Genomic DNA, 12,348 nt, shown 5'->3' with positions numbered 1-12,348 from the left:
GTAGGACTGGACCTAATTATCCCTATCAAGCTTATCTTCTTGGGCCCCACACTGATTAACAGCACATATCACAAACACTACTCCCTGAAAGAGAAATGATTTTCTAAGTTCAATACTAATCTTTAACACAGCAATATCTAATCTTAACTAACCTTAATCAGTACTAATCTTAACATACCAATATTTAGCATAGTGGAATACAGGATTTCCCATCCCCAACCTGGATATTAAGCTCTCTGCTACCACGGGCCTTACCAGCTGACCCAAAGACTGAGGTAATGCTCTAGACATTCCGTTTTGTTAGTACAGAATCTGTTTACGAAAGACACAGTTTGGACATTATCTTCTCTAAAAATACTGCTGGCAAGTTAGAAAGGAATTTCTAACAACGCTGTGGTGGGAACTCCCTGAGGAAAAATGTATTACTTCCAGACTACGACTAAAAAATTATATTGGTTCTTTTTCAAAATTTGGCCTAATGAGAAGAAAAAAACGATGGCTGTCCAAAGCACACAAGGGAAATATCCTTTTTACTTATCCCACTCATCCTTACGGGAGGGAGGGTGAAGCAGAGGCCTGCCCGTTCCATTCCTAGCTTGGGCAGTGGCTAGCGAGTGGAAAGGCAACTTTAACAAGTCAAAACTCACCTGTGCTGGGCAGGAGTGGAATGGGAGAGAGGCGAGGGTGGAGACTCAAGTTGACTGCGTGGAAGAAGGCAATGGTAAACCACTTCCAGATTTTTACCAGGAAAACTCTACGGATCCACTAGCAGAACGACTGCAGGTGGAGGTGGGGCGTTCAGGGAGAGATGTGTCCGTGGAGTCGTAATGGGTCGGAGACGACATGACAGCATTAAGACAGGGCTCCTCTCCAACTACACCCCAGGGGGTACACTTCACTCCTCTAAATGTAACACACTCTAAGTGTTTTTTATTCTCCCCACTAACCTCCTGCTTACACCCTCCCTTCTCTCTGGAACTCCTTTCTCCTTCCCATCTGACAGACCCCCGCTCTCCCTATCTTCAAGGCCCTTCTGAAATGACACCTCCTCCGGGGAGCCTTTCCTGATCCACCTCTCTACCATACTGCCACATTCATTCATCCAATCGTATTTATCGAACGCTTACTGTGTGCAGAGCACTGTACTAAGCGCTTGGAAAGTACAAGCTGACAACATATAGAGACGGTCCCTACCCAACAGCGGGCTCACAGTCTAGAAAGGGGAGACAGGCAACAAAACAAAACATATTAACAAAATAAAATAAATACAATAAAAATGTACAAGTAAAATAGAGTAATAAATATGTACAAACATATATACAGGTCCCACATGGGGCTCAAAGTCTTAATCCCCATTTTACAGATGAGGTCACTGAGGCTTTTCCAAGGTCAAAGAGCAGACAAGCGGTGGAGCCGGGATAAGGATTCAGGTCCTCTGATCACATCACACGAGCACATGGGTTCTCACACCCAGCCCCACTAAGTACACACGTAAATACATATTTATACTCCATTGACCACTTCTTGTCATTTATTTTACTTTTTTGTCTCCCAGGCAGATTGTAAGCTCCCGGTGGTCAGGGGCTCATGTCAACTACCAGTCGTACTCTCCCACTGATGTTCAGGGCTGTGCACGTTGTAAGCACGTAACACTATTACTACCACTCCCACGAGCTTGATACTGTAAGCGCTCAATAAACACTACTGACTGGTTGAATTTTTTCCCCTCATTTCAAGTTTGTGAAATCCTTTAGGAATTGTCAAGTACATAGATGATTATTAATAAGAGCTGATAATTTTCAATTTCACTTTTTGGCAACCTACAGGACAGCTGCATCATGAATGGCCAATAACATTGGTCATTTGTCCAATAAATGCAATTGTCTGTTTGCTGCCACAAATTCACACACCTTGCCATTAGTCAATAATCATATGTGTCTCTGCTATCCACCACCCAAAAGCTGCCCGCAGGAATACAAATGACCAAATTAATCAAGTTGTACTCGACCAAACGTTTACTTAGTACAGTGCTCGGCATAAAGCAGATGCTTAGAAATATTAGATTGGCATTACATAGATTGCGCTGCTAGCTACTCTATAGTGCAAAGAGAATTGATTTTCATGCTACTTTTTAGGAACTACTACACATTGCTACTTTAGGCTACTTCTCTCCTCAGGCATAAGAACGGAGAAAGAATATTTTCTACTAGTCCGTATCACGTCAGCTCTATCCAAAGCCAGAACCGGTCTTTTTTTCCGCCTTCCTTTTTGCCATTTCATTACTTGGACCTCTGGTGGGCTGAGTCCAAGGGGGAGAAAAATATCACAATTGTAAACTGAGCTTGCTTTGGTAAGCAGCTCTGGTTACGGACTTTCTTTTTTTTTTTCCTACAATGCTCACTAAGGAATAGGACCACTGAGAATGGTTTTTCTGTGGAAGCTTTAATTCATTTGTAGCTTATCCATCAACCATTACCACCAGTAACCAAGAGTTACCTTTTTAAAACTTATGGACCTATCGATTGAGCATTTTTGGTAAAGAGTCATCAGACGTTACAAAGACAGTTTAACCCAAAAGCTCTCATCTATAGCTACAACCTTGGTTCACGCCCTGTTCATCTCTAAACAAACTGTTCAACAGCTGTATGCCTCAGTTCCCCCATCTGGGGATGACACAACACCACTAGAGGATGAACTGTAAAGAGATGGACATATATGATATGCAAAAATAAGTTTTAGTAATATTTTGTCAGAGAAATTTATGGTTTTAAAATACTGCATACTACAAATTAAAATGGAAACTGATTACATGACCAATTTTCATGAAAAATTCAATAAAAACACTTCTCCAACCCCTCCTTAGGAAAGCGCTGCTTTCAAGAAACAGGGTGGAACATGAGAAACTGCTTTGAGAGATAAAATAACCTGAATCCAAATGAATTATTGTTATTCAAAATTTTTTTATGCGAAGTATTTTACACTACCAGAACGACTGCAGATGGAGCGTTCTGGGAGAGAGGTGTCCATGGAGTCGCTATGGATCGGAGACGACTCGACAGCATAAGACGAGACAAGATTTTACAATCGTTTATTAGATTTCCTAACAGTACTGCCAGGCGGATTGCTAATTTTTAAGAGGAAACTGAATAAGAATAATACTAGTTTTGGTATTTGAAAAGCACTTATTCTGTGCCACGCAGATCCCCACAGGGGGGTTCACGGTCTAAATAGGAGGACGGTATCGAATCCCCATTTTGCAGAAGAGGGAACTGAGACACAGAGAAGTTAAGTGACTTACCAAAAGTCACGAGCCAGGATGAGAACCCAGGTCCTCTGATGCCCTGGCCTGAGCTCTTTCCACTAAGCCACGCTGCTTCTCATAAAGGTTGCTTGACCATAAAGGTTTGCTGACCATCTCCCAGTCACAACAACTGAGTGGTGAAGTCAGAGCCAGAGCTTTGAGAATTTAATTAGATTTCACGGAAATAATGTTTGGGTCCAAAACTACATGAAATGATGGAATGGGAAGGGAAAAACTGTGCTTTTCATTTCAGTGATTATCTTTAAAACTAATCTACTCAGACTCTGTCAAGCACCCAGCTCAGAACCGAATGCAAAAAAGATGTTTTTCCTATCATTTTATCTGGGGTCTTCTCCCACGACTCGGTCACAGAAAAGGGACTCGCCACATCTACCTAAGAAGAGATGTACCCCTAAACTACGGGTACGAACTTCTGAAACTAAAATAAGCTTCCCGATATTAACCTACTGTAACTCGGTTCAGTCCACTTTATTCATAGTCTGTTGTTAATGCTTGCATCTGTCTTTCCTCATCTCCCTTACGTTTGCAATCTGTGTCTTCCTGTCTGCGTGGTATGCACACAGCAAGCGCTCAATAAATACGATTGATTGATTGATTCCCCAATTTGGTTGTAAACTTTGAGATTAAAGACAGGGTTTTTTATTTACGGAGTGCTCGCAAGCACCTAGGTACAAGGAACTGCAGAGCAGACGCTCAATAAATCCTGGTGTTTACGGCATGTACACTTTTTCGGGTTAAGCTGACTGCAATCAAAGCAGGAGGCAGCCCTCCTTGGGCATATTAATCAGCGACAACAGCATGCGGATATATCGGCAATAACGTCAAACCCGCATTTAAAGCGCACACACAAATGTCAAAGCTGCTGGGAGAGTGAACCTAAGCAAAAGCGGATTTACCCTGCTTCCCAAAAGGCGAGCAAAACTGTTCTCTGGGGAACAGCTTGAGGTTGTGGAAGTAGGGGGTTGGGGGCAGAGAAAAGAGGAATCGTTACTTCGGTTCAAAGATGAACTGCTCAGAAGCACTGGAGACACCATAAAATCGCTGACTGCGGCCCCGTCTGGTTCTTCCTTCCTTTAGTCCCGGGTTTAAGACCACCCGTGCGTCCTGTGTACCACAGCCATGCGAAGGTTGCGGCTTTGCAAGAACTTTCTGATCGGGAAATTGGGAAAAGGTGGCGGGTATTACTCTATTTATTTTACTTGTACCTATCTAGTCTATTTATTTTATTTTGTTAGTATGTTTGGTTTTGTTCTCTGTCTCCCCCTTCTAGACTGTGAGCCCACTGTTGGGTAGGGACTGTCTCTATATGTTGCCAGCTTGTACTTCCCAAGCACTTAGTACAGTGCTCTGCACACAGTAAGCGCTCAATAAATACGACTGATTGACTGATTGGGTATCAAGACAAACACTCGGGGGTAAAGCGGTAATTGTTCAAGACCAAAGAAAGTGTCAATGCTTGGGAGGGGGAAGGGAGAAGAAGGAACAGATGAAGAGGCAAAGGGACCCTGTCCCCCTTATTAATGACAATAATGGTATTCGTTAAGCACATACTATGTGCCCGGCACTGTATTAAGCGCTTGGGTGGATGCATGCTGATCGGGTTGGACACAGTCCCTGGCCCACAGTGGGGCTCAAAGTGTCGATCCTCATTTTACAGATGAGGTAACTGAGGCCCAGAGAATAATAATAACAATGATTGAGGTATTTGTTAAGCGCTTACGATGTGCCTGGCACTGTATTAAGCGCTTGGGTGGATACAAGCTGATGGGGTTGGACACAGTCCCTGGCCCACAGTGGGGCTCAAACGGTCGATCCTCATTTTACAGATGAGGTAACTGAGGCCCAGAGAATAACAATAATAATGATTGAGGTATTTGTTAAGCACTTACTATGTGCCCGGCACTGTACTAAGTGCTTGGGTAGATACAAGCTAATCGTGTTGGACACAGTCCCTGGCCCCCAGTGGGGCTCAAACTGCCGATCCTCATTTTACAGATGAGGTAATTGAGGCCCAGAGAATAACAATAATAATGATTGAGGTATTTGTTAATCAAATTTATTGAGCGCTTACTGTGTGCAGAGCACTGTACTAAGCACTTGGGAAGTACAAATTGGCAACATATAGAGATGGTCCCTACCCAACAGTGGGCTCACAGTCTAGAAGGACTGTTAAGCGCTTACTATGTGCCTGGCACTGTATTAAGCGCTTGGGTGGATACAAGCTGAACAGGTTAGACACAGTCCCTGGTCCATAGTGGGGCTCAAACTGTCGATCCTCATTTACAGATGAGGTAACTGAGGCCCAGGGAATAATAATAATAATAATGATTGAGGTATTTGTTAAGCACTTACTACGTGCCTGGCACTGTACTAAGCACTTGGGTGGATACAAGCTAATCGTGTTGGACACAGTCCCTAGCCCACAGCGGGGCTCACTGCCTTGATTCCCATTTTACAGATGAGTTAACTGAGGCCCAGAAAAGTGAAGTGACTTGCCCAAGGTCACACAGCAGACAAGTGGCAGGGCCGGGATTAGAACCCATGGCCTCTGACTCCCAGACCAGTGCTCTATCCACTAGGATTCAATGGTATTTGTTAAGCGCTTACTATGTGCAAAGCACTGTTTCTAGACTGAGCGCCCCTTGTTGGGTAGGGACCGTCTCTGTTGCTGATTTGTCCTTCCCAGGCGCTTAGTCCAGTGCTCTGCACACAGTAAGCGCTCAATAAATACAACAATGAATGAATGCTATTGACACCTGTCTACTTGTTTTGTTTCGTCGTCTGCCTCCCCCTTCTAGATTGTGAGCCCGTCGTTGGGTAGGGATTGTCTCTGCTGCCGATTTGTACTTCCCAAGCGCTTAGTACGGTGCTCTGCACACAGTAAGCGCTCAATAAATACAACTGAACGATTGAATGAATGTTCTAAGCGCTGTGTGGGGGGCGGGGGGGAGGGATACAAGATGATCAGGTTGTCCCCCATGGGGCTGACAGTCTTCATGCCCATTTGACAGGTGAGGGAACTGAGGCCCAAAGAAGTGAAGTGATTTGCCCAAGGCCACACAGCTGAGAAGCGGCAGTGGTGGGATTAGAACCCACGACCTCTGACTCCCAAGCACCTGATTCCCTTCTATCTCCCCCAGCGCTTAGAACAGTGCTCAGCACATAAGTGCTTAACACATACCACCATTATTATTATTATTATTATGATTCTTGTCCCGGATCCCCGCTGCCTCACTGGGCCACACTGCCCGCCCCCCGCGCCCTACCTCCTTCCGCTCCCCACAGCACCTGTATATATTCATTCAATCGTATTTATTGAGCGCTTACTGTGTGCACAGCACTGTACTAAGCACTTGAAACACTTAAATGCCACCATTATTATTACTATACAAGGCAATCAGGTTGTCCCACGTGGGGCTCACTATATATATATTTGTCCGGATTTATTACTCTATTTATTTTACTTGTACATATTTACTATGCTATTTATTTTCTTAAAGATGTGCATCTAGCTCTATTTCTATTTATTCTGACAACTTGACACCTGTCCACATGTTTTGTTGTCTGTCGTCTCCCCCCCTCTAGGCTGTGAGCCCGTTGTTGGGTAGGGACCATCTCTAGATGTCGCCGACTTGTCCTTCCCAAGTGCTTAGTCCAGTGCTCTGCACACAGTAAGCGCCCAATAAATATGATTGAATGCATGAAGGAAACCTTTCTGACAATATAAATATATTAATGCAGCTACACTATTCACCTATAATTGGTTAAGCACAAAATTCTAGGCAATTTGGGTAAGCCTCTTGTGGGCGGGGAATGTGTCTACGAGCCCCGTTGCATTGTACCTCCCAAGCGCTTAGTCCAGTGCTCTGCACACAGTAAGCGCCCAATAAATATGATTGAATGAATGAAGGAAACCTTTCTGACAATATAAATCTATTAATGTAACTACATTATTCATCTACAGTTGGTCAAGCACAAAATTCTAGGTCATTTGGGTAAGCCTCTTGTGGGCAGGGAATGTCTACCAGCCCCGTTGCATTGTACTCTCCCAAGCGCTTAGTCCAGTGCTCTGTACACAGGAAGTGCTCAATAAATACGACTGAATGAATGAAGGAAACCTTTCCGACAATATATATCTATTAATGTAGCTACATCTCTGTGCTCAATAAATACGATTGAATGAATGAATGAATTCATTCAACCGTATTTATTGAGTGCTTACTGTGGGCAGAGCACTGTTCTAACCTTTCTGACAATATAAACATATATATACACACACACACACACATATATATATATATATATATATATATATATATATATATATATAAAAATATAAATGAATGAATGAATGCCTGGGCCCTGCTGGCCAGTGCTCTGCACCCAGTAAGCGCTCAATGAATACGATTGAATAAAGGAAACATTTCTGACAATATAAATCTATTAATGTAGCTACATCGCTGTGCTCAATAAATACGATGGAATGAATGAATTCATTCATTCAACCGTATTTATTCAGTGCTTGCTGTGGGCAGAGCACTGTATTAACCTTTCTGACAATATAAATACATATATAAATATGAATGAATGACTGGACCCCGCTGGCCAGTGCTCTGCCCACAGTAAGCGCTCAATGAATACGATTGAATGAAGGAAGCCTTTCCGACAACATAAATCTGTTAATGTAGCTACATCTCTGTGCTCAATAAATACGATGGAATGAATGAATTCATTCATTCAATGGTATTTATTGAGTGCTTACTGTGGGCAGGGCACTGTACTAACCTTTCTGACAATATAAATATATATATATATATATATATATATATATATATATATGAATGAATGACTGGACCCCACTGGCCAGTGCTCTGCCCACAGTAAGCGCTCAATGAATACGATTGAATGAATGAAGGAAGCCTTTCCGACAATATAAATCCATTAATGTGGCTACACCTCTGTGCTCAATAAATCATCATCAATTGTATTTATTGAGCGCTTACTGTGTGCACAGCACCGTACTAAGCGCTTAATACGATGGAATGAATGAATTCATTCATTCAACCGTATTTATTGAGCGCTTACTGTGGGCAGGGCACTGTACTAACCTTTCTGACAATATAAATATATATATATATATATATATATGAATGAATGAATGACTGGACCCCGCTGGCCAGTGCTCTGCCCACAGTAAGCGCTGAATGAATACGATTGAATGAATGAAGGAAGCCTTTCCGACAACATAAATCTGTTAACGTAGCTACATCTCTGTGCTCAATAAATACGATGGAATGAATGAATTCATTCATTCAATGGTATTTATTGAGTGCTTACTGTGGGCAGGGCACTGTACTAACCTTTCTGACAATATAAATATATATATATATATATATATATATATATATATGAATGAATGACTGGACCCCACTGGCCAGTGCTCTGCCCACAGTAAGCGCTCAATGAATACGATTGAATGAATGAAGGAAGCCTTTCCGACAATATAAATCCATTAATGTGGCTACACCTCTGTGCTCAATAAATCATCATCAATTGTATTTATTGAGCGCTTACTGTGTGCAGAGCACCGTACTAAGCGCTTAATACGATGGAATGAATGAATTCATTCATTCAACCGTATTTATTGAGCGCTTACTGTGGGCAGGGCACTGTGCTAACCTTTCTGACAATATAAATATATATATATATATATATGAATGAATGAATGACTGGACCCCGCTGGCCAGTGCTCTGCCCACAGTAAGCGCTCAATGAATACGATTGAATGAAGGAAGGAAGCCTTTCCGACAACATAAATCTGTTAATGTACCTACATCTCTGTGCTCAATAAATACGATTGAATTCATTCATTCATTCATTCAACCGCATTTATTGATCGCTTACTGTGGGCAGAGCACTGTACGAACCTTTCTGACAATATATATATATATATATATATATATATATATATATATATATATGAATGAATGAATGACTGGACCCCGCTGGCCAGTGCTCTGCCCACAGTGAGTGCTCAATGAATACGATTGAATGAATGAAGGAAGCCTTTCCGACACTATAAGTCTGTTAATGTAGCTACATCTCTGTGCTCAATAAATACGATGGAATGAATGAATTCATTCATTCAACGGTATTTATTGAGCGCTTACTGTGGGCAGGGCACTGTACTAACCTTTCTGACAATATAAATATATATATATATATATATATGAATGAATGAATGGACCCCGCTGGCCAGTGCTCTGCCCACAGTAAGCGCTGAATGAATACGATTGAATGAATGAAGGAAGCCTTTCCGACAACATAAATCTGTTAATGTAGCTACATCTCTGTGCTCAATAAATACGATTGAATGAATTCATTCATTCATTCAATGGTATTTATTGAGCGCTTACTGTGGGCAGGGCACTGTACTAACCTTTCTGACAATATAAATATACATATATATGAATGAATGAATGAGTGGACCCCGCTGGCCAGTGCTCTGCCCACAGTAAGCGCTCAATGAATACGATTGAATGAATGAAGGAAGCCTTTCCAACAATATAAATCTATTTATGTAGCTACATCTCTGTGCTCAATAAATACGATGGAATGAATGAATGAATTCAATGGTATTTATTGAGCGCTTACTGTGGACAGGGCACTGTACTAACCTTTCTGACAATATAAATATATATATACACGAATGAATGAATGACTGGACCCCGCTGGCCAGTGCTCTGCCCACAGTAAGCGCTCAATGAATACGATTGAATGAATGAAGGAAGCCTTTCCGACAATATAAATCTATTAATGTAGCTACATCTCTGTGCTCAATAAATACGATTGAATGAATTCATTCATTCATTCAACCGTATTTATTGAGCGCTTACTGTGGGCAGAGCACTGTACGAACCTTTCTGACAATATATATATATATATATATATATATATATATATGAATGAATGAATGACTGGACCCCGCTGGCCAGTGCTCTGCCCACAGTGAGCGCTCAATGAATACGATTGAATGAATGAAGGAAGCCTTTCCGACACTATAAGTCTGTTAATGTAGCTACATCTCTGTGCTCAATAAATACGATGGAATGAATGAATTCGTTCATTCAACGGTATTTATTGAGCGCTTACTGTGGGCAGGGCACTGTGCTAACCTTTCTGACAATATAAATACATATATATACGAATGAATGAATGACTGGACCCCGCTGGCCAGTGCTCTGCCCACAGTAAGCGCTCAATGAATACGACTGAATGAATGAAGGAAGCCTTTCCGACACTATAAGTCTGTTAATGTAGCTACACCTCTGTGCTCAATAAATACGATGGAATGAATGAATTCATTCATTCAACGGTATTTATTGAGCGCTTACTGTGGGCAGGGCACTGTGCTACCCTTTCTGACAATATAAATATATATATATATATGAATGAATGAATGACTGGACCCCGCTGGCCAGTGCTCTGCCCACAGTGAGCGCTCAATGAATACGATTGAATGAATGAAGGAAGCCTTTCCGACACTATAAGTCTGTTAATGTAGCTACATCTCTGTGCTCAATAAATACGATGGAATGAATGAATTCGTTCATTCAACGGTATTTATTGAGCGCTTACTGTGGGCAGGGCACTGTGCTAACCTTTCTGACAAATATATAGATATATAGACATAGATATATGAATGAATGAATGAATGAATGAAGGACTGAAGGAGTGGGCCCCGCTGTCCTTCCCGCCGGCGGCCCCGGGTCCCTCCGTGGGGGGGCGGCCGAGGAGCTGCCTCAGTTTCCCCCCCGCGGGGGGGCCTGGGCCCAGACGTTGTGGGGGGGGGGGGGCCCGCCCCTTACTTACCTGGTGAGGAGGGGCCCCTCGGTCTCCTGTCTCCCGGGATTCCCGCCTCCCGCCCCGGACGGGCGGACGGACGGACGGACGGACAGACAGACAGACGGACAGACAGGGCGGCCGGGGCCGCCGACCCTGACGGGACACACGGGGACACGGGGACGGACGGACGGACACACACACACCGCCTCACTCCGACCGCTTCTCACGGGACACTGCCTGCTGCGCATGCGCCACAGACCCCCTCGGCTCCTCCTGCTGCTGCTGCTGCTGCCGCTCCTCCGGCGCATGCGCCACAGACTCCCGCTGCTCACACCTCCTCCTCCTACTGCCGCTGGGGCTGCTCCTCCGGCGCACGCGCCACAGACCCCTCTGTTCACACCTCCTCTTCCTCCTCCTCCTGCCCCTACTCCGGCGCATGCGCCACATACCGCCTCTTCTCATACCTCCTGCTGCTGCTGCTGCTGCTCCTCGGGCGCATGCGCCACAGAACCCCTCTGCTCACACCTCCTCCTCCTGCTGCCGCTGCGGCTGCTCCTCCGGCGCATGCGCCACAGACCCCCCCCTCTGCTCACACCTCCTCCTCCTGCTGCCGCTGGGGCTGCTCCTCCGGCGCATGCGCCACAGACCCCCTCGTCTCATACCTCCTCCCCCTGGTGCTGCTGCTGCTCCTCCGGCGCATGCGCCACAGACCCCTCTGCTCACTCCTCCTTCTGCTGCTGCTCCTCCGGCGCATGCGCCACTTACCGCCTCTTCTCATACCTGAGCATCTGCTGTTGCTGCTGCTGCTGCTCCGGCGCATGCGCCGCAGACCTCACACCTCCAGTTCCTGCTCCTCCAGCGCATGCGCCACAGGCCGCCTCCGCTCACCTTCCACCGCCTCTTCTCACCCCTCCTCCTGTGGCTCCTCCGGCGCATGCGCCACAGACCGCCTCTCATACCTGCGCTGCTGCTGCTGTCCCGGCGCATGCGCCACAGATCTCCTCACACCTCCAGATGCTGCGCCTCCGGCGCATGCGCCGCAGACCTCCTCTCACCTCCTCCTGCTGCTCCTCCGGCGCATGCGCAGTAGACCGCCTCTTCTTCCTGCGCATGCGCCATAGGCCGCCCCGTCTCAGCTCTGCTCCCGCTCCCCCGGCGCATGCGCCGTTTCGCTCCGAGGC

At 44.8% G+C, this 12,348-nt stretch overlaps 1 protein-coding gene across 6 annotated transcripts in view; it reads right to left on the bottom strand.

The window, feature by feature from the left end:
- The window catches only part of ZFYVE16 (zinc finger FYVE-type containing 16), a 66,526-nt gene extending 54,421 nt beyond the window's left edge, over positions 1–12,105 (bottom strand). For 2 of the 6 annotated variants that reach the window (XM_038765467.1, XM_038765473.1), the window contains exon 1: positions 11,371–11,437. The gene's annotated coding sequence lies outside the window, so the exon portion shown is untranslated. Of the gene's footprint in view, positions 1–11,194; positions 11,268–11,370; positions 11,438–11,762; positions 11,832–11,932 lie in introns of those variants that run through there. The other 4 variants (XM_038765470.1, XM_038765469.1, XM_038765472.1 and 1 more) reach the window with 4 other exon arrangements.
- Positions 12,106–12,348: the final 243 nt, after the last annotated feature.

Source organism: Tachyglossus aculeatus, chromosome 23 (genome assembly GCF_015852505.1).
Source record: "Tachyglossus aculeatus isolate mTacAcu1 chromosome 23, mTacAcu1.pri, whole genome shotgun sequence".
NCBI lineage: Eukaryota > Metazoa > Chordata > Mammalia > Monotremata > Tachyglossidae > Tachyglossus > Tachyglossus aculeatus.
This window is presented reverse-complemented; position numbering and strand designations above follow the sequence as displayed.